Genomic DNA, 24,197 nt, shown 5'->3' on the forward strand with positions numbered 1-24,197 from the left:
AAAATACTCTTCTGTGTGAACATTTCCTCATCAATCAATCTAGTTAGAAATTTGCCTATGATACCAAATAACCCATTAGATTATTAAATATCCATCCACAAGATTAACAAGGGGGAAAGCTTGCCAGCCTTCACAATAAATACATATAAATCTATTGTTGGAAACTCTCCTTTCAAATCAATGTCTTCCAGATACCAAGAACAATCTTTGAAAGTGACAATGTTTGGTGGAATTGCAAGTGATTCATTTTGTCTTTAAAATAATGGTTGTGAGAAATTGTTATTTTATTTTTGAACCTGTATTTACAGTGCAAAACCTACAATTTAAATATACGTGTTTAAAATGAAAACCAATTAAAGTCTAAAGAATGTACGGAGATTTCTACCATTAAGGAAATGAGACATAAACCCTACTTCTTGTTTTCGTTTGTTTTTAATTGATTCATAATGATTGCACAAATTAATGGGGCATGGTATGATATTTCAATACATGACTGCAATGTTTAATAACTATATCAGTATAATTGGCATAGCCATCACCTCAAACATTTATCATTTGTGTTGGGAACCTTCAAAATCCTCTACTATTTTGAAATGTGCAGTTGTCAACCCTAGTTTCCCTACTGTGTTACATAACATTAGAAGCTATTCCTCCCACCCAGCTGCACCCCTGTACCCACTTATCATCCCCCATGTCTCCCACCCTTCCCAGACTCTGGCAATCACTATTCTACCCTCTACTTTCATGAGATCAACTCTTTGCTTCCACATGTGAGAATGTACAGTATTTTTCTTTCTGTGCCCGACTTGCTTCATTTATTAAATTGTCCTCCAAGTTCACCCATGTAGTTGCAAATGACAGGAGGGCGATTATTCCCCAGTATATGTAAAACACATTTTCTCTATTCATCCACATACATGCAGGTTTATTCCATTCAGCTATTGTGAATAGTGCTGCAAGAAAACATGGAAGTGCAGATACCTGACACACAGATTTTCTTTCCTTTGGATATAACCCCAGTGGTGGAATTGCAATATCCTATGGTAATACCTTCCCATTTCTGAAGTGCAGGCTATGCTTAGTGATTTTCTTTCAAAGATTATAGTGTGGAAAGGGAGAAAAAGTTACAGTGCAGAAAAACGGCAAGTGCTACTTCAGTCAGATGATCAAGGTTTGTGTCACCAATTATGAATCAAAACCTCCTGAAATGAGATCATAAGAATGGAACTTTTTTCCTGAGGTCCATCCCCAAACCCTGGCCTAGTCATGAAGAAAACAACAAATCCCAGTTGAAGGACCTGTACAGAACACCTGACCAGAACGACTCAAAATTGTCAGTCAAGATCATGGAAATTCTGCGAAACTGTCACAGCCAAGAGGAGCCTAATGAGACATGATGACAAGCTGTGATCTGAGAGGGATCCCAGAACAGGAAAGAATATTATGTAAAAACTAAGGAAACTTGTAAGCATGAATTTAGTTAATAAAAAAGGATTAATATAGGTTCATTAATCATGACAAATGTACAACACTATAAAATGTTAGTAGGGGAATCTGGAAGTAGAGCATATAGGAATTCTGATTATCTTTATAATTTTCCTATAAAGCCATATTCTAAAATATGGAGTTTATTCAAATTTTAAAAACTATTTTATGAAAGTTACAAATATCTGAAACTAGAATCAACGGCAAGCCAATAGTGATTATCTGATTATATCTAAATAGGCTAATTATAATGTAGTTGTTTCAACAGAACTAGATAGTATCTAAATACATGACAGAATTATACATAACAAACCAAAGAAAATGCACACAAGGTTACAAAGGCTTCTGCACTGCACCTGACTAGCATCTTTCAAATGCCAATTTTTTTAGCAAACACTTTAAGCATAGAAGCAGCTCTTCCACTGATCCTGGAAAATACAAGTGCTGACCTTAGATGACAGCAAAAATAAAATATGCAGGACTAACAAGATATAAACTCAGGATAAAAAGTTGCCTTCTCTCTGAAACATCTTTCTCTGTGTGGATCCTAAAAATCCTTTTCCAGAGTAGAAGATCTCATATTAGAGACTTTGTTGCAATTTCTTCTGGCTCAGGATAAATACTAAATTTCTAAATTTCAAATCCAAATCAATAGAGAGTTTGTTTCATTTCCAGGGCTTCACAATAACCTTTCATGAAGACATCGATTGTGGTGAGAAGGGTGGAGAAAACTATTATTCATGCTATTATTGAGCATGTCATCTATATTTGAGCTAAATAGTCTGATATGATCCTTTGAGAACCAAAACGCCAACTCTATCATTTTGATACAAAAATATGTTCCAATTCTCAAACACTGTATTTTAAACAACTGACTTTGGACCCTGTATACAAAGATATGAAAAAGACCTTGTATAAAATGTTGTCTGCGAAACTGAGAATCTTTTTTTTTAATTGTTTCTTCTATTTAGTTATACATGATAGCATTTTCAATGTTACTATGGTGTTTTACTAATGCTATGCCTAGCCCATTTTCACAGAAGCACTACTAAAGTGCTGAAAGTTTTTCCTAAAGAAAAAATTAAGATAAATTGCTTGCAGGATTGTCCCATAATCTGGGAAGTGTTGATTTCCAGCAGAAAGGAGATTGTAAAAATGAATATATAAGGAAGATTATAGAGAGAGCCTACAGAGTGGGAGAAAATCTTTGCCACACACACTTCAAATAGAGTATTAAACTCCAGAATTTATAAAGAACTCAAAAAACTTTACACCAAGAATACAAATAACCCAATCAATAAATGGGCTAAGGAAATGAGCAGATACTTCACAGAAAATCTAAAAGCAATCAACAGATATATGAAAAAATGTTCAACATCTTTAGTAATAAGAGAAATGTAAATCAAAACTACCCTAATATTCCATCTCACACCAATTAGAAAGCAATTATCAAGAATACAAGCAACAATAGGTGTTGGTGAGGATGTGGGGGTAAAGGTACACTCATACATTGCTGGTGGGATTGCAAACTGGTGCAACCACTCTGGAAAGCAGTGTGGAGATTCCTTAGAAAACTTGGAACGAAAACACCATTTGACCCAGCTATCCCACTCCTTGACCTATACCCAAAGGACTTAAAAATCAACATACTACAGTGATGCAGCCACATCAATGTTCATAGCTGCTCAATTCACAATAGCTAGATGCCCTTCAATTGATGACTGGATAAAGAAACTGTGGTATATATACGCAATGGAATATTACTCAGCCATAAAGAAAAATAAAATTACAGCATTTACAAATAAATGGATGGAGCTGTAGAATATCATGCTAAGTGAAATAAGCCCATCCCAAAATACCAAAGGCTGAATGATCTCTCTGATAAGTGATGATGATCCATAATGGGGGAGTGGGAGGAAGGCAAGAATTGAGGAAAGATGGATTGTATAGAGGGAAAAGAGGGTGGGAGGGGTGGGGAGAAGGAAAAATAACATAATGAGACAAAAACATTACCCCATGTACATGTATGATTACATTATGTATGGTGTGATTCTACATGTACAACCAGAGAAACAACAGTTGTACCCCATTTGGTGTACAATGACTCAAAATGAATTTTTTTTTAAATGAATATATACATCTGTGCATTGGTCTGTAATGCAATCATTAAAATGGCTACAGAAACATGCAATGTTAGGTGGAAATGATGTTATGCTCTGGGAATCAACTGACTATCTCAATTCATTCCCCACCATTCTCTACTCTGTTGCATCTCACAGGGAACAACAGTTCCCTGTTCTGTAGCATCCAGTAGTTTCAAACAATGAAAGGCTCCAGCAAGAAAACTGAATGTGGGTATACTCTACTGTGTCAACACAACACCCAAACACCCCAGGATCCCGGTTTGTGTGTACTCCTCCTACTTCCACACAATTTCACTTTAAGGGAACACCTAAAGTTTATTTCCAGAAAAAAAAAAAAAAAAGAGAGAGAGAGATCCCTTTACCTATCAAAGATCTGGAAACATCTAGGAATTTACTCTCAGGAGCGGGTGGTCACACTTAATTTGTGAGAAGATAAGTGGGTTAAGAAAATCCAGTTCCTCTGCTTCAGGACCAGAGTTGAGGTGTAGGCAGCACCCCAGATGTGCCTACAGGATGCAGCCACAGCCTGAGGAACGTGGCTGGGCCCTTGTCCTTCTCATCCTGCCTCTTCCACTCCCTGGGCCTCCCCAGCAGCATTTCTTAAGTAATTCCTTACTCGGCAATCCTTGTCTATGATAGAAGATAGGGGACTCCAGCATATTTCTTCCCCTCCCTCCACTCAGCAGTGTCCCCCACAGAGATTGCATCTCCTCCATGGCTCCAGCTCCTGTCAGGTAGCACCTCCTGAAGTGGTTCAATGTAAGCACATCCAGGTCTCTTATGTTAAGGTGAGAATGTTATTTGGAAGAGTGGGACTGATTTGGGATAGAAACATACAGGTGCCTCAGATAAAACTGAAAACTCCTGAACCACCCAAACCTCTTCAGCTTCTATTGCTATTTCACAGCCAAAAGGGAAGCAAGGGTTCAGCAATGGGTTTGCACCTATATTACTCCCTCACCTTATGAGTCCACGGCTGGGAAGCAGCCAGCCCAGCAGAATAGAAGATGGTTTACACAAGATGCGCTGGGGTTTGTGTGCAATGCTCCAAAATGCAGTGTGTCTTGAGTCAGGCAAACATAAGGTGTTATTTCTCCCCTTGTCAGCATACATAGACCTGAAATCAATGGATAGAAGCAAAAATGGCCCTTTTCATTATTGCATGATATATTTCATTATTGCAACTGGGGGTACTGATGGTTTATAGATCCTGGTTCCTAAAAGAGGAACGTTTCCACAAAGAGGCACACAATCTTCCCATTAAACTATAAATTGAAACTACGTTTTGGAAATTTGGGGCTCCTCAGGCCAACAGGCAGAGGAGCTGTCACTCCACCTGCAGTGATGATTTATCCAATCTATCAAAGGGAAATACATTGCTGCTGCCCAGTAGGGACACAGAAGACCATCAGAATCCAACAGGTTACCTCAGAGGACTTCTATGTGCAACAGAAAGTCAGTGGAAGTTTCCAACACTTCAATCAAGGCAGGGCCACTAAATATCCAAATGCTTCAGGGAGAAAGATTTGGATGACTCGACGGAGAAAACAATCTGGTTAAGGTATTCCTGGGTCCAAGAGAACAGTATAGAAGGTGGAAGGAAATGATGAACTATGGCCTCATGATTAACTACAGAAATGGACTGTAGTAGCTATGTGTATTTTTGCTGTACATTTGCCTGTAAACGTCATTGAAACACCTATTTCTTTTCCTTCCTCTACTATTTTGCTTGAGGAGTATTGGTGAAACTCAATTTTAAATTTTCGTTCACATATGGGCAGTCAGGGGACTGTGTATCACCTAGAGAACCTGCGTTGGATTACAGCTACCTGGGGCCTCCATTTTTAGGTAGAGTGGGGAAATGTTCTTCTGTATTAATGACAGCTGCCTCCTGGTAGATGGAAGCAGGAAGTCACTGTGCGGACATTAAGTCTGGTAAAAGGGATCAAGGATGGTGAAAGGATGTTGCGTGACCAAAAGTACAGACGAACATCCATTCTCATTTTTCGCTTTCAAATCCATTTCCTCTCTTCTCCATCCTTCTATGTATCACAGACAACTAAATTTCCCTGGTCCAGAATATTTGATCAGAAGATGAGGAGATGGAAGGAATAGAGAAAACTACCTACTTTTCCCTTCTGTCCCTGCTGCAAGGCCACCTCCAGCAGCAGCTGCGTCTTCTGTGAATCCAGCCTCCACTAGACATCACTGGGACCCCATTTCTGCCTATACAGCCCCCTCCATGGATCCAAATCCTGCTGGATGACCCTGGCATCTGCTTCTGTTAACACTTCTTCCCTTCATCTCCTCAGGTCTGTGAAAGTAGTCGGGAACCTTGTTGAACTGTTGGTAATTTTTTAGTTGCCTCATCCTCTTTGGCTTCTCAACTTCCGCATTAACAAATGCCCTTTGTCATCTGTGTTTCAAACACTTAACAGTGGTTTTTCTTTATTGATATTCTAATACCATTCTTAAGTGTGAAATACAGAATACTATGTAGTAAGAACAATATGACTTCATCCTAGTAAACACGTGTGTATACGCAAAAACTTATGGGAAGATATATTTTTGTGTTTTAAGAGTGACCAGGGAACTCAGTGATTTCCAAATTCTATTTTCCAATAGTCAAAATTTACTTTGAAGTCCCCAAAGGAAATATGTTAAAAGTCCTTAATTTCCAGAAAATCAAAATTCTTTATTATTAGATCTGGTGCCAAATCCTCATTTGTAGTTCTAGTCAATGACACGAGACCATGGAGGGAATTTGTTTTTCCCCAGCTGGGAGGGAAACCTAGAATCACAGTATATTGAGTGGCGAAGAAAGTGAGAGAAGATGACATGGAAAGGGGGAAGAAAAGCTCACTAACAATTTGTTAAAGGAGACCAAAGGCTAGTGCTAGAGTTTAGGATTCCCAGGAGCATCACTTGCAAGAACTACCTGCTCACCTGAAGAGTGTCTTTCCCAAGGGATTATGCAAAGCATTGAGGAAGGGGCAGGAGAACTTGGAGACCTGCCTGAGGCAGGAGCCCACAGAAATCTGGAGAGGGAAGAACTGAGGGAAACCCCTGAGGCACTCTGGCCTTTAGGAAGTATAAGCAAGCAGCCATCCACAGCTGAGGGAGAGGCTAGGAGCTCAGAATGCCCAGCTGTGGATGCACCAGCTATGAAACAGGGTATGGCACAGTAAGAGGGCTGAGGAAACTCCAAGACACTCCAGGTCCTGGTGGAGCAAAGGTAGCAGCCCCAGTGACTGGGGAGGAACAGGACAGCTGACAGACCTTCTCTGAGGCACAAAGATAAGCAAGTTCCTGAGCACAGGAGCAGAATACTCGCTTGTTTACACAAGCTCTCCTGCCCGTTTCTATACAAGGGAAATAATCACCCAGGAGATGGGCCAGAAATATACTCCTTTTCCGTGGTTTTGTTGAACGCAAGCCCTTGGGCCTCTTCCTGTGACAATCTTCCTCACTAAGTTGATCTCACAGTGCCTGGATGCTCTTCTCCAGATGAGTTCTCCCATGGGGAGCTCAACAGACACTGCGGGGTGCCTACTCCTGTCTACTCCCCTCCTCCTTTTACCTTTCTAAAAGATCCCCCTCTTGTGCAGAGACCCATCTTTCTCAGGACACCCTGTGCTTTGGGGAAGGCGGGCGCCATCAAGAGCCCCCAGGGACAAATAGTGGCAGTCCAATTCTTCTTGCCAGTGGCTGCTTTAGGTATCAGCACCTGAGGCACTTGTGCTCCTAGAAACCTAGAAACCTTGTCTGCTCAAGCTTCTGGAACACTTCTTAGTCTTAAGCAGACACATAAGAAAAGAATCTCTTCAAAATGCGGTCACATCTGGCCATTGCTCTTGGACATGCTTCAGCCCTCTCAATTCAGAGGAATACCTGAGGATAAGTCCAAAATTCTAAGGATGGCAAAGCAGAAAGAATGAATCTGGAGTCTTATGATGTAATTCAGTCATTAAATTAGCCAATGATGGCATTACCCTATTCTTGGTTTAGGAAATACCAAATATCCTTAAATCAATTAGACTTGCAGTGTTCTGTTGCTCATAGTCAAAAACATCCTAATTGGCAAAGGAACTGTCACAGACTTTCTGCTGGGAGGTGTTTGTTTTGTACTATTGTTTTATGCTTAACAGCACAAAGAACCATGCATATTTAATGTGTGCAATTTGAGTTTATACATATGTAAATACCATCATCACAATCAAATAGGCATATCTAACACTTCCCCAAGTTTTCTTGTGTCCCTTTGCTATATGATAATACATGAGATGTATTCTTTTAAATTTTGAGGTACACATATTTTTAACTATAGGCACTATGCTGTACAGATCTCTAGAACTTAATCATATTGCATAACTTAAACTTTATTCTTATTGCAATAACTCCCAATTTTCCTTCCTCCCAGCCCCTGGAATACTACAGTATTCTTTGTCATGTTCTCTACTTCTATGATTGACTATTTCAAATACTTCAGGTAAGCAGAATCATGCAGTGTTTTTCCTTCTATGCTGACCTATTTCACTTAAAAAAAAAATCCTCCTCCTTTGTCCATGTTACAAATGGCAGGATTTTCTTCTTTTAAAGCTTGATAATATTCCAGTATATTAATATACTGCATTTTCTTTCTCCATCTGTTGGTGGCCACTGAGGGATAGTATTGTAGTTGGAGTTATTAATGCTAGTTTTTCGACAAATCACTAGAATCTCAGTGGTTCACATAATAAAGTCAGATTCGACGTTTGTTAAACTGGCAGTGCTTTGAGGAGTCACTTCTTAGAACGTTTCTGGCACAGGTGGTTAGATTGCCCACGTTTCGTTTTCTAGCCATATCCAGTATATTAATCAGGTTTGCATTCCTCCACACACTGATTTTCCTTTACTTCCTTTAAGCCCTTTAACTCTGGAGCCTAATCAATCAAAATGAATATCCTCATTTCCTTTAATATCCATGAGCTGAAGGAATTGAAGGTTTCAGATTTGCTACCTCACACAAGTTCTAACTCCACTTTCCCCGTTCAGGTCAAAGGTTTGACCTGAGAGAACCCAGGGTGGGGTTCTTTTCACAAGGCATTCCTGCTGTACTCTAGCTTTATTCATGTTTTCCTGAACTGGGAATGGGAGTCTATTGATTACATCTATAATTTTGGTTAGCAAGAGCGAGAATCAGCAGTTCTGATCTCCCTGGAAACTCACACATAATTGAAGAGAGGCCTCTGGGGCATGCAGTTTAAGCCACTGCTGACCATGCAACTTTGCCTGGGATGGAGAAGGGGGCCAGAACATTACTCTACAGTCATTAATGTGTTCTCAGTTCACTTACCTAACATATCTTTAAAATATTTTCTACTGTATGGAAGAGTGATATTAGGTCATTGAGAAGACACAAAGATGTTAGACAAAACCACCTTCAAAGAGTTAAGAAAAATAATGGAAGGTAGATCACATGCTCCAGAATTCCCACAATACAAATTGATTAGCATATGTATTTGTTTAAAAAATAGAAAGTATAGAAAAATCACTTCCTCTGTGTTTAAAAAGGTGATTATGACATCCATCTGGGTCCTAAGCATGGGATAGAATTTTCATAGGTACTTATAGGAAAGAGGTATTTCAACTGGAAGGAAAATGTAAGCATATAAGCTTAAGAAAAAAGTGGTGAAATCTATGTTCATAAATCTAGAAGATACTTGGAAAATACAATTGACAGCATGAGTCGAGACCAAGTTATGGGACTAGGGAAGTCTATATCTTAAATGGTTTGAATTATGTGTACCTGTCCTGGGTTGTAAACCTGAAAGAAACCTTTTTTAAAAGTTTGATCTTGGAAGGGGGAGGGGCAACAGTAGGAAAGACAGTGGAATGAGACAGACATTATTATTCCCCTTACATGTATGATTACACAAATGGTGTGAATCTACACTGTGTACAGCCATAGAAAGGAAAAGTTGTACCCCATTTGTGCACAATGAATCAAAATGCAGTCTGTAACAAAAATAAATAAAACTTTAAAAAAATTTTTTTTAAATGTTTGATCTTGGGGTTGGGGTTGTAGCTCAGTCATAGAGCACTTGCCTCGAACATGTGAGGTACTAGGTTCAATCCTCAGCACCACATAAAAATAAATAAGATACTGTGTACGTCTACAACTAAAAAAATATTTTTTAATAAAGTTTTATCTTAAAGGTGTAGAGGAAGAATTTCTAATTACAAGGACTTATAATTATAATTTCTAAGATAAATGATCCAAGACAAAGGAGATCAGTAGCCTCAAGTCCGGAGGAAACTTGTCTAAAACTTACTCAAGCTTAGGGCAACATTAAGACTGTCTTGGTCAATGCCTAAAGTCATTAATTATGGCATGTCTGGAAAAAAAAAACTGGGATCTATATAGGTCATGGCTGGTTCATAAAATATGGAACAGAATCATACTATTGAGCAAAAACAGCAAATTATGTATCTTTTCAATTTTCATATTTAAGGAGATGAACATTTTAGATTATGTAACAGTTTTTGTTACAATGAATTTATCTTAAAATTGAAAAGAATACTGTTCTCAAAATGTATTCCATGTACATTTCTAACTGAATGCCAATGAGCCTGTGGTGCTGGGGGTACAAAGACAGCCCCAAAAGCAGAATGTTGCTTTATTCTACCTGTTCCTAAAATCAGGAATCTTGTGTTTGCTTGGCATTTTTCCAGCATGGGCATATCTTGCTGCTCATTAAAACTCTCTAAGAAATCAATGACATTAGTATAATAAGCACTGCCCTCCTTCCAGAGCAACCCTGAGTTGTGGGTGTCACTAAGATGAAGGTGAGAAGTTAAGATTATTTTCATAATTGCTACCTACTCTCATGGAAAGATAGAGTGAACTGCTTTTCTCAAGTGTCAGTGAAAATATCTCACGTCTAACATATCATTTGAATGATTCATAAAGCACAATGTAACTTTGCCCTTGCTCAAAGGCAAAGAAAAACATTTTAAAGGAGAAGTGAATAGGTAGTAGAGGGTCTAAAATAGGTTTTTAAACAAAATATTGGGTGACAATAGGTGATGGTAAATGACACTATCTCTAAATAATTCCTCAAGATCACTCAATTCTTTCAGAGCACATCTGAAATTTTCTACTTACTTTGTTTCAGCACTATGAATGGAAGACAAAGTAGAGTTCAACATGGATGTTATCTCCAAAAATATATTTTTGTACATGATCCTTCAAGAAAAATTTTGTATTCCTATAGAAAGAAAATTGATTCCTAACCTTATCAAATATTTGGTCTATAATTGCTCTCCCAAATCAGGTATTGGATGAATATATTTGGTCTAAGTCCATTGAATAATTTTAATAGGATATTTAAATCATCCCTGGATTCCTCCTGTAACAATTTTCTTGGATAATATTATGAATAATGAAAATCTTCAGATTAATTTTAAGGAAAAAAACTATCACATTGATTTTTAGAGTGATTTTCTCTAAGTAAATGGGAAAGAAAAGTTTGGACTTTGTGAAAAGAAAATATCCTTTGAAGTCAAATTATTTAGGAATTTAAAATCAAATAAAAAGTCCCCAACATTTGATTTGGTTTAGTTCCATCTAAAAAATATGTGGGGCCAATATCCAGATAGAAGATGCTTGCTTCCTTATTTTTCTTGAACTCAGAAATTCTCCTACTACTTTGAATTCTACATTTTAGAAGATAAAGCAAAGCCTAGAGCAAGTAAATATAAGTATGGAATCTAAAATAAATTCTCCTTCATTAAACTGAAATTCCATAATGGGTATCACCCTGAGTGGAAGGGTGAAAAGAAAAGAGGCAGAAGAATGCAGTAGTCTTGACCTTGGCACTGGAAAAATGTAGGATAAAGAGGTCCCTGAGAATGAATAGCCACAGTCCAGACCTCATGCACATCTGCAAACCAAAACCATGCAATCTGTAGGACCCATAAAACCTTAACTGAGAATCTGGGGATTCTGTACTGGGCTTTGGTAGTGACATAAACTTGCAGAACCAAGTACAAACTACATCTGAAGACCTTGAAAACAGAGAAAATTCAAAGCAATATTAGATGAAGTCCAACATCATAAAACATACACAATAAAAGCACTGTAGGTGAAAACAATAAAAAAAAATAGACCTTTAGGGTCAGGCCTGCAAAGAATTTGAGATACTGAAATGAAGAAAATACTAATATTCCTCACAGAATACTAAACTACTATAACAGTAAGTACATAAAAATAAAAGGAATGGTTGGAAATAAAAGCAATAAGATTACAAGAGAATGGCAAAATACATATGAAATTAATAGAATTTCTAAAAATAGGTAATCAAAATTAAAAACACAATAGATACATTAAATAGCATTTGAGACAGAGCTAGAGATAAAAATAAGGAACAGAAAAATAAATACCAAGAACATGGCAAAAGATACAAAGAATTTTTTTTGAGAGAAAGGATAAAGAAAATCTGACACACAACTAATGGAAATTCCAGCAAAAATGCAATAGGGAAAATTTGGGGGCATATTAAAAGTGAGAATATTCCACAATTTTTGAAAATCTCCAAACATCAAATCTAGGACGCCCAATAAAGATTGAACATGATAAAGAAAATTTTATTTTTACATAATTTCCATAAATAGAAACAGTGCTCATTGAAGGGAAAACTATAGGACATCTGTAAAGATAGAAAGAGCCCGCACCTGTGTAAATACAAATACAAGGCTCTTCCCAAATTGCCCTCAACCCCACATAAAAGCTGCAAAGAATTTTAATCTCTTATCTTATCTGTAAAGGCTAGGTGGCTGACCCAAAAGCAAACTTTGCTGGCACAAAAGCAAACTTAAAGATAATGATAACCCTCCTCTCGGAGGTCAGGGTGACCCAGAACTTAAAATAACATTGTATACAATTTTATATGTTAACCAATTAAAAAGAACACTGTAAAACTGCTTGCCTTTCATTATAAAAACCCTGCTGAACAAGGGCTCAGGGCCTCTTAGCGTCACCGGTTACCAAGTGCGTGGAGGACCAGGCTCGAGCTTGCTAATAAATGACTCTTTGTTGCTTGCATTGATCGTGGTCTCTGGTGGTCTTTGTGGGGACTTGAGTCCCTGGGCACAACACATCAAAAGTCAAGAAATCTTAAAATCAGCCAAAGAGATAAGATAGATTTTGACTTTTCATTATGACAAAATTTAGAAACAAAATATGCTCAATATGTTAGAAAACAAAACTACCAATCTAGAATTTTATAAGTAGTCACAAATCCTTCATTATTAAAGACAAAGTACACTTTGAGGCAAAAAAGTTTGCTTCTGCAAACCTGTATGATCAGTCAGGGTTGTCCAGAGAAAATTAGAAATAGAATGCTTCAACATACGTGTATACATACATGTGCATACACAGAGTGATTGTGGGAACTAGATCGTGCATTTATGGAAAATGAAAAGTCTCATGACCTTCCATTGACAAGCTAGAGAACCAGAAACACTAAGGATATAATTCAGTCTGAGTCACTGAGTCCAAAGGCCTGAGAATCAGGAGCTCTGGAGTCCAATAGCAGCAGCAGCTGAATATTTCTGCTCAGAAAGAAGTATCTAATTTACCCTTTCTGTCCAAAATTTTTTCTACTGATGCCCTCAACTGCCTGGATAACACTCCCCCACATTGGTGAGGGCAGCTCTTCTTTACTCAGTCTACTGAGTCAAATACTACTCTCATCCAGAAATACTCACAGAAGCACCCAGGAACAATGTTTTACCAGCTATCTGGGTATCCCTTAACCCAGTCATGTTGACACATAAAACTAACCATCAAACTGCACAAAAAGATTCTGAAGGACATATACTTCAGAGAAATATAAAATATCCCATGTAAAAGATGGAAGATGGAGCAAAGGCAGGGTAGAATATGAAGACAAATCTAAACAAATGTTGTAAGAAGCACCAAGAACAAAGTCTTCTTAGAATTTCAATGTAGAACTTAAACATACAAAAAATTCACAATTGAGAGTGAAACTAATTGAGTTATTTTTATTGCACAAATTTATTGGGTGTGGCTGATTGTGGGCAATGTTTTTGATTCATTCTGTTATTTTTTCCCTCCCCCCCACCCCTCCCACACCTCTTTTCCCTCTATACAGTCCTTCCTTTCTCCATTCTTACCACCCTCCTTATCCCTAACCCTAAACCTAACCCTAACCCTAACTCAAACCCCTCCTACCCCCGATTATGTGTCCTCATTCGCTTAACAGCGAGATCATTCATCCTTTAGTTTTTTGAGATTGGCTTATCTCATGTAGCATGATATTCTCCAATTTCATTCATTTGCCTACAAATGCCATAATTTTATCATTCTTCATGGTGGAGTAATATTCCATTGTATATATATGCCACAGTTCCTCTATCCATTCATCAACTGAAGGGCATCTAGGTTGTTTCCACAATCTGGCTATGGTGAATTGAGCACCAGTGAACATTCATGTGGCTGTATCTCTGTAGTATGCTGATTTTAACTCCTTTGGGTATAGGCCAAGGAGTGGGATAGCTGGATCAAATGGTGGTTCCATTCCAAGCTTTCTCAGGAATCTCCATACTGCTTTCCAGAGTGGCTGCACTAATTTGCAACCCCACCAGCAAGGTATGAGTGTACCTTTTTCCCCACATCCTCACCAACACCTATTGTTGCTTGTGTTCTTGATAATCGCCATTCTAATTGGGGTGAGATGGAATATAGGGTAGTTTTGATTTGCTATTCTCTTATTACTAGAGATGTTGAACATTTTTTCATATATCTGTTGATTGCTTGTACATCTTCTTCTGTGAAGTGTCTGTTCATTTCCTTAGCCCATTTGTTGATTGGACTATTTGTATTCTTGGTGTAGAGTTTTTTGAGTTCTTAATAGATTCTGGAAATTAGCGCTCTATCTGAAGTATGAGTGGCAAAGATATTCTCCGACTCTGTAGGCTCTCTCTTCACATTACTGATAGTTTCCTTAGCTGAGAGAACGCTTTTTAGTTTCAATGTATCCCAGTTGTTGATTCTTGCTTTTATTTCTTGTGGTATGGGAGTCCCGTTAAGGAAGTCTGATCCTAAGCCAACAAGTTGAAGGTTTGGACCTACTTTTTCTTCTAGAAGATGCAGGGTCTCTGGTCTGATTCCGAGGTCCATGATCCATTTTGAGTTGAATTTTGTGCAGGGTGAGAGATAGGGGTTTAGTTTCATTCTGTTGCATATGGTTTTCCAGTTTTCCCAGAACCATTTGTTGAAGAGGCTATCTTTTCTCCATTGCATATTTTTGGCCACTTTGTCTAGTATGGAAAATTGTATTTATTTGGGTTTGTGTCCATGTCCTCTATTCTGTACCATTGATCTACCTGTCTATTTGGTACCAATACCATGTCATATTTGTTACTATTGCTTTGTAATAGAGTTGAAGATCTGGTATTGTGATATCCCCTGCTTCATTCTTTCTACTGAGGATTGCTTTAGCTATTCTGGGTTTCTTATTCTTCCAGATGAATTTTATGATTTCTTGCTCTATTTCTGTAAGGTACGTCATTGGGATTTTAATTGGAATTGCATTGAATCTGTATAGCACTTTAGGTAGTATGGCCATTTTGACAATATTAATTCTTCCTATCCAAGAACATGGGAGATCTTTCCATCTTCTAAGGTTTTCTTTAATTTCTTTCTTTAGTGTTCTGTAGTTCTCATTGTAGAGGTCTTTCACCTCTTTTCTGAGATTGATTCCCAAGTATTTTATTTTTTGCGATGCTATTGTGGATGGGGTAGTTTTCCTAATTTCTCTTTCTGAAGATTCATCACTTAGGTATAAAGATGCATTGGATTTATGAGCATTGATCTTGTAACCTTCTACTTTACTGAATTCACTTATGAGTTCTAAGAGTTTTCTTATGGAATTTCCAGGTTCCTCTAAATATATAATCATGTCATCAGGGAACAGGGATAGTTTGAGTTCTTTTTTTCCAATTCCTATCCCTTTAATTTCTTTGGTTTGTCTAATTGCTCTGGCTAGAGTTTCAAGGACGATGTTGAATAGAAGTGGTGAAAGAGGGCATCCCTGCCTTGTTCCAGTTTTTAGGGGGAATGCTTTCAGTTTTTCACCATTTAGCATGATATTGGCCATTGGCTTAGCATAGATGGGCTTTACAATGTTAAGAAATGTTCCCACTATCCCTATTTTTTCTAGTGTTTTGAGCATGAAGGGATGCTGTATTTTATCAAATGCTTTTTCTGCATCTATTGAAATAATCATGTGATTCTTGACTTTTAGTCTGTTGATATGGTGAATGACATTTATTGATTTCCGGATGTTAAACCAACCTTGCATCCCTGGGATAAAACCCACCTGATTGTGATACACTATCTTTTTAATATATTTTTCTATGCGATTTGCTAAAATTTTGTTGAGAATTATTGCGTCAATGTTCATTAAGGATATTGGTCTGAAATTTTCTTTCCTTGATGTGTCTCTGTCTGGTTTAGGTATCAGGGTGATATTGGCTTCATAGAATGAGTTTGGGAGGGTTCCCTCCTCTTCTATTTCATGGAATACTTTGAGGAGTATTGGAATGAGCTCTTCTTTAAAGGTTTTGTAGAACTCGGCTGAGAACCCATCTGGTCCCGGACTTTTCTTTGTTGGTCGGCTTTTGATGACCTCTTCTATTTCATTGCTTGAAATTGATTTATTTAAGTTGTGTACGTACTCCTCGTTCAGTTTAGGTAATTCATATGTCTCTAGAAACTTGTTGATGTCCTTGAGGTTTTCTGTTTTGTTGGAGTATAGATTTTCAAAATAGCTTCTAATTATGTTTTGTATTTCACTTGTGTCTGTTGTGATATTTCCTTCTTCATCCCGAATTTTAGTAATTTGAGTTTTCTCCCTCTTTCTCTTTGTGAGTGTGACTAAGGGTTTATCAATTTTGTTTATTTTTTCAAAGAACCAACTCCTTATTTTGTCAATTTTTCTAATTGTTTCTTTTCTTTCAACCTCATTGAATTTGGCTCTGATCTTAACTATTTCCTGTCTTCTACTCCTTTTGGTGTTGGTCTGCTCTTCTTTTTCTAGGGCTTTGAGCTGTAGTGTTAATTCATTTATTTGTTGATTTCTACTTCTTTTGTTGAATGCGCCCCATGAAATAAATCTTCCTCTAAGTACTGCTTTCATAGTGTCCCAGAGATTTTGATATGATGTGTCTTTGTTCTCATTTACTTCTAAGAATTTTTTTATTTCCCTCCTGATGTCTTCTCTTATCCATTCATCATATAATAGCGTATTATTTAATCTCCAGGTATTGGAGAAGTTTCTGTTTTTTATTCTGTCATTTATTTCTATTTTCAATCCATTATGATCTGATAGAGTACAAGGTAGTATCTCTATCTTCTTGTATTTGCTAACAGTAGCTTTGTGGCATAAGACATGGTCTATTTTAGAGAAGGATCCATGTGCTGCTGAGAAGAAAGTGTATTCATTCTTTGTTGGATGGTATATTCTATATATGTCGGTTTAGTTAAAATTGTTGATTGTGTTATTGAGATCTATGGTTTTTTGTTCCATTTTTGTTTGGAAGATGTGTCCAGCGGTGAGAGAGGTGTGTTAAAATCGCCTAGTATTATTGTGTTGTGGTCTATTTGATTTCTGGAATTGAGAACTACTTGATTGATGTACATGGATGAGCCAATGTTTGGGGCATAGATATTTATGATTGTTATGTCTTGCTGATTTATGCTTCCCTTAAGCAGTATGTAATGTCCTTCTTTATCCCTTCTGACTAGTTTTGGCTTGAAGTACACATTATCTGAAATGAGGATGGATACTCCAGCTTTTATGTTGTGTCCATGTGCATGTTATGTTTTTTCCCATCCTTTCACCTTTAGTCTGTGGGTATCTCTTTCTATGAGATGAGTCTCTTGCAGGCAGCATATTGTTGGATCTTTCTTTTTAATCCATTCTGCCAGTCTATGTCTTTTGATTGATGAGTTCAGGCCATTAACATTCAGGGTTATTATTGTGATATGATTTGTATTCCCAGTCATTTGACTCATTTTTGTTTTTTGACATGATTCAGTTTCTCCTTTATTTGGCTATTCCTTTAGGCTAGTTCCACCCGTTGCTAATTTGCATTGTTGTTTTTCATCTCTTCCTCATGGAATATTTTGCTGAGAATATTCTGTAATGCCAGTTTTCTTTTTGTAAATTCTTTTAGCTTTTGTTTATCATGGAAGGATCTTATTTCATCATCAAATCTGAAAGCAAGTTTTGCTGGGTATAAGATTCTTGGTTGGCATCCATTTTCTTTCAGGGCATGTAATGTTGTTCCAGGCCCTTCCAGCTTTTAGGGTCTTGATTGAAAATTCTGCTGATATTCTTATTGGTTTTCCCTTGAATGTAATTTGATTCTTTTCTCCCGTGGCCTTTAAAATTCTGTCTTTATTTTGTATGTTAGGTATTTTCATAATAATATGCGTTGGTGTGGGTCGGTTGTAATTTTGTATATTTGGAGTCCTATAAGCCTCTTGTATCTGGTTTTCCATTTCATTCTTCAGATGTGGGAAATTTTCTGATATTATTTCATTGAATAGATTGTTCATTCCTTTGGTTTGTTTCTCTAAGCCTTCCTCAATCCCAATAATTCTTAAATTTGGCCTTTTCATGATATCCATAATTCTTGTAGATTCTGTTCATGATTTCTTACCATCTTCTCTGTTTGGTCAATTTTGTTTTCAAGATTAAATATTTTTTCTTCAATGTCTGAGGTTCTGTCTTCCAGGTGTTCTATCCTATTGGTTATGCTTTCTATGGAGTTTTTAACTTGGTTTATTATTTCCTTCATTTAAAGGGTTTCTGTTTTTTTTTTTTTTTTTTATCTCTAACTCTTTATTGAAATGATCTCTTGCTTCCCATATTTGCTCTTTTAACTTTTGATTGGTACGATCATTTAATGCCTGCATTTGCTCTTTCATCTCCTCATTTACTTTCCTGATTGTTTTAATTATGTACATTCTGAACTCCCTTTGTGACATTTCTTCTGCTGTGCTGTCTTTGGGTTTTATTGATATAGTATCTAGGTCTGTTTTGGGACATTTTCTTCCCTTGTTTTTTCGTATTGGTCAGATGTCAGTGGGACTCTGTGATATTGTAGATTTCCTCTATTGGCTTATAGTGTCCCTGTAGATTTCCAGTATATCACCTCCCAGTCTTCAGTATCCTGAAGTCTTGGAGTAACTTGATAATGCAGTGCTTCCGAAGAAAGCTGCCCCTAGCCTGCTACTGGTTCCAGGGCTTGGAGCTGGCTCTGTGTGGAAAAGCCCTCACTGGGGGGCCTGCTCTGAGAAGCTGGCCATGTGGGAGGAGCTCACCACCGGAGTGCACAGGGCTGCCTGGGGAAGACTCTTACTGTCCTGTCTTACTCTGATAAGCCGCCCGAATCTGGGCCTGTCGCCCGGGCTGAGCTTCACTGGGTGGGGGAGACTCACCCCGTTACTCTATTTTAGTCTGAGTCTCTCAATGCCTTCCCTTCTTGAATCCTGGGTTCTGGAGCGACTGGAGATGTAGCCACCCTCTAGTCCACCATCTTGGATCACCCCATGGTAAAAGCCTGCGGCCGGACAGGGCAGGGCTGCCTGGAGAGGTCTCTGGCTGCCCTGCCCTGGTCCCAGAGGCTGTTTGCGGGTTGGAGCTCTCCACTGGCTTGGGGACTTGTGTAGAAAACTCTCACTGGGCAGTCTGCTCCGAGAAGCTAGCCTAGAAAGGCGCTTCCCACCGGAGGGAGCCGGGCTGCTTGGGGAAGTCCCTGGCTGCCCTGTCCTGGTCCCTGAAGCAACCTCCGGGCCAGAGCTCACTGCGCTGGCTCAGGGACTTGGAGCTGGTTCTGTGCAGAAAGGCTCTCACTGGGGGGCCTGCTCGGAGAAGCTGGAGAAGCTTGCCGTGTGGAAGGAGCCCACCACCAGAGTGCACAGGGCTGCCTGGGGAAGACTCTAGTTGCCCTGCCCTACTCTAATAAGCCACCCGAATCCGGACCTGCCGCCCGGGGCTGAGCTTCACCAGGTTGGGGAGACTAACCCCATGGCTGTATTTTAGTCTGAGTCTCTCAATGCCTCCCCTTCTTGAATCCTGGGTACGGGAGCGACTGGAGATGCAGTCACCCTCTAGTCCGCCATCTTGGATTGCCCTGTGGAAAAAGCCTCTAAATTCTTTATTAACATAACAATTGTACTTATTTATGTGATATAGCATGATACTCCAATACATGTATGTCACATCAGGATAATTAATATTTCCATCTCCTTAGCATTACTTTGTGTTTGAAGCACTCAATCTTCTCTGTTCTTGTGATTCATAACATTGTCACTCCATTGTGCTATAGACTCCTAGAACATACCACATCTATCCAGTGAGTTAGTGTTTTATGGACCTTGCCTTATCCTGGAGGACAGTAGATTTAACAATTGGATTTTATAAGTATTTATGTTATAATTTGTATGGGAAACAGTAAAATAGATTATACAAATTATAAGCTAGTGATAAGAGAAAGTGAGTTAACTAAAATATCCAAAAAAAGTATGCATGTACCTAAATATGTACAATACAACAAAATTTACTAACAAAAATATAGAACAAGATGAATAGTACAAGGTAAAATAATAGATTAAAATGCAAATATATTACATGAAATTTCAACAATTAAATGCAGGAAATTGTATACTTTTATAATTAATATAAAAGTATGTGTGTGTTGTGTGCACACATAAATGTACATATAACCCAAATTATGAAGATGGAAAATTTTAGTCACCAAGTGGAAAAAGTAAGTCCTAGCCAAGTAAAGCTACCCAGACAACATCAGGCAAAGTAAACAGAAAAGCAAAAGGGATAAGAATAGTGACACAAGCTGTGAACCCTTAGGACTTACAGCAATCTTAAATCCATCTAATGAAGTGAAATCAAAATATAAGACAAAAATTGATGGACTACTAGTAGAAATTCTACCACCACAGTGATGGGGGGAAAAACAAACACCATATCTCATTTACTGGTCCCTACACAGAAAGATGCTGATGCTTATTAGTCATCAGAGAAAATACATGTATTTACATATATGTCTTTAAATAAATGTATCTTGTCATAGCAAGATAGAATTTCATCAGGTTGGCAGAAATTAAAAACTGAGCAATAGGGCCTGTAGTAACAGGAAATCTCCACTTGAAACTGCTTAGGAAAAAGAATCTGACATGTGTATTCCCTTGATCCAACAATTATATCCCTGGCAATAGATCTTAGAGAAACTCTTACAACGTGTGTGTCAGAAGAAAGACGTATTCATGAATATGTATTTTAGTATTTTCAAAAGCCAAAAGTAGGTGAGGTAAAAAGGATAAAGTGTAGCATATTCCCACAAAGGAGTTATAAAGCAATAACAACAAATGAAACAATGAAAATAAAACACAGCAGCCACTGGACTATAATAGAATCTGGAAAATATAACACCAAGTAAAAAAATTCACATCACAAAAGAGCACATGAATTATTATTCATTTAAATAAAGCGTATGAGGCTGGGGTTGTAGCTCAGTGGTAGAGCACTTGCCTAGAGTACACAAAGCCCTAGGTTCCTTCCCCAGCACCAAAAACTAAAAAAGTGAATGTGTACAGTATAAAACAGACAGGGCTGAAGACTGTGCGAGTATGTGCCTGTCGCAGTCTGGTACAAGGGCTTGCAACGAGCCAAATTAATGTATCGGCTAATGCAACCTGGGAAAACCAAGACATCTGAATGTATCGGTTCAGACCTCAGACAAGGGCTGCCAGAACCCAAGCTGCAGGACATTCTTGTCTTCCACGACAGCCTCAAGTCACACAGGCAGTCATAAATCAGGAAGAATTTGAAATTCAAAGGAAGTCAAGCTCTGGAAGGGAAACAAGAGGCTATGACCTAAGAAACAGAAGCCGTACAGTTTTAGAAAGTCTCACTGTTAATCGCCTTCTCGTCTTCAAATTCTCCAGTTATTCCTCATTTAAATGCCGAATCCTTAGTTTTCTGAATTCAACTAGATAAAACAGAATACTTTTCTCTCCAGCTCTATACTCACTTTATCCACTCCTGATCTTTGTAACTATTGTTCTTTTTCTAAAACTCCTTGTGCTGTATCTCACCACGTCAAACTCCTGCTGGTCACTCAAGGTACAAATGAAATGATGCTCTCTGTGAAACACCCCTCATCCTCCTAGTTAAAAGGAACCTCTGAGCTCTCAAGGCAGGAAGAAGCTTTATTATGATACATAACGCATTGACTCTTGCTTACAACTAAAAAAATCTGTGGCAGTGCAATCTATAACCAAGGAGAAAGCTGGGTAGAGTTCCAGGAGTTGTATTCACACAAGCACCGGCTTTGCCTCCTGGCAGATGTAGCAAGGACAACTTAAATAACAGATGTGTTGACTGACATTCCTCAAGCAAGACAAGAAAAAAAAGGTTAGCCCAAACTGCTCTTTGGAGAGGTTCCCCAGTAAGAACCCTCAGATGTGGAAAAGCTGAAGCATAGGGCTGCCCAACTGTAAGACCCAATGTCATGGCCACCCCAGAACTCTCACATCTGATTGAAAATTACATGCATCAGCCTATCAACTTACAACTGCTAAAAGCTAAATGTTTGTGTCCCCCTAAGATTTGTATGTTGAAGTCCTAATCCCCATGTGATGGTACCAAAAAGCAGGCCTTTGAGAGGTAATTAAGTTTAGATAAGGACATGTGTACTCCCTTTAGTTGAATTAGTGCCCTGATTAACACACACACACACACACGCTCCTTTCTCCACCATGCAATACAGCAAGAAAGATGGTCATCTCCCCAAGAACTGAATCTGACAGGACTGCGAGAAATCAATGTCTGTTGCTTAATCAGAGTCTACGGTATTTGGTTACAAGCACCTGGACTGACTAAGATAATGACTAAGATGTTCACACGCTAATGAAACAACCTGGACATCAAAGAGAAGCACCAGTGATATCTAACAGAAAATTACATAAAATGAGCAAAGGCAGCAGCTGCAGAAATATGCATTGAGGTCTTCAAGGAGCAGAGAGCGCTGGTACTTTTCTCAGGAGAGGTGAATAGATTTCACCTGTTTCTGTTAACAGTGATCAGATTCTTGGGCAAATGCTAATAAATGCTGAGAAGTCAGTTTCCTTTGCAACTCTAAATATACTAGTTAGACATGAAAGTGGCACAAGAATGAACACTACAAAGCGAACACCACCTTATGTCTCTCCACCTCCTTCATGTACAGGAACCAGCGGTTTTTATTATTTAGCACAAAAACTATCCAGACTGAAGTCAAGACTGAAATGAAGTTTCCATATCCTAACCCAAGGTTTACTATATTTCTTTGAAATTCCTGCTAACGAGAGTCGGGGATGAGGGTGATACAGCTGTGCTATTCATTCCTAACTTTCAGTCTCTTCCTATGCTCTCTTTCTGCAGTGACCAACAGCTGCAGACTCTCTCTCGAGAGTTTGATCAGCTCAGTGAGTGGGATAAGGCTCATGGGGCAGGAGTCGTTAGGGCATAGATTGCCTGTGGGTTGTGTGTGTAGTAAAATACATCAACTTGGCCTTTGGAAATCTACTGTCATCCCCCCACATCAGCAAATTTAGCATCCTCCAATGTGACCAATCTCAGAAAATATTTCCAGGCAAAAAAATTCATCTACATTCAACATGTGAGCAGCTTTGTCTTGGCGTTATTCCACAATACAGTATAACAAATATTTTCATAGCACTTACCTTTTCATAGCTATAAGTAATCTCAAAATGACTTAATCTATGGGAAGATGCCCATAGATTACACACAAACACCACATCATGCCATTTTACACAAGGGACTTGAACGAACTCGAATTTTGGTATACACACGAGGTCCTGGAACCAATCTCCTGTGGATAAAAAGGGACAACTGTATTATTTGGCAACAACCATCTGAGCCCTTTCTCAAAAGGTAAGCACATTCATCTCCCCATCTGGTCATAATCATGAGTCTGTACACATCTGCTCACAAGGTTCAGAACATATTAAACAACATTACAAGTGTCACATTATTAGGACTAGCTATTACCATGTCCCATTTAATCCAAACACTGCCTAGGGTTGTCCAGGCAGTCAGGTTGTCCAGACTGTCTAGGGAAATTTCAAGCAGCTGGGGTGTGTAAAGATTTGGTGCATCCTAATATTTAATCAAACTAATCTTTCAATATTAAATTGCCCCAAAAGTTAGAGTCATGCATGGAGTTCATTCAGTAAAAGGAAAATTCAACAAACAAATGACCTAACACTAGAGCTCAAAGCACTACAAAAAGAAGAATAGATCAACACCAAAAGTAGTAGAAGGCAGGAAATAGCTAAAATCAGAGCTGAAATCAATGAAATTGAAACAAAAGAAACAATTGAAAAATTGATAAAATGTTGGTTCTTTGAAAAAATAAACAAAATTGATAAACCCTTAGCCACACTAATGAAGAGACAGAGAGAGAAAACTC

The 24,197-nt window shown here is 38.3% G+C and overlaps 1 long non-coding RNA gene across 1 annotated transcript in view; it reads right to left on the reverse strand.

Moving 5' to 3' along the window:
* The window catches only part of LOC306654063, a 189,172-nt gene extending 165,446 nt beyond the window's left edge, over positions 1–23,726 (reverse strand). The window contains exon 1 of the long non-coding RNA XR_013761875.1: positions 23,449–23,726. This is a non-coding gene — a long non-coding RNA (uncharacterized lncRNA). The remainder of the gene's footprint in view (positions 1–23,448) is intronic.
* Positions 23,727–24,197: the final 471 nt, after the last annotated feature.

The sequence above is a fragment of the Sciurus vulgaris genome, assembly GCF_902686455.1.
Source record: "Sciurus vulgaris genome assembly, chromosome: 2".
NCBI lineage: Eukaryota > Metazoa > Chordata > Mammalia > Rodentia > Sciuridae > Sciurus > Sciurus vulgaris.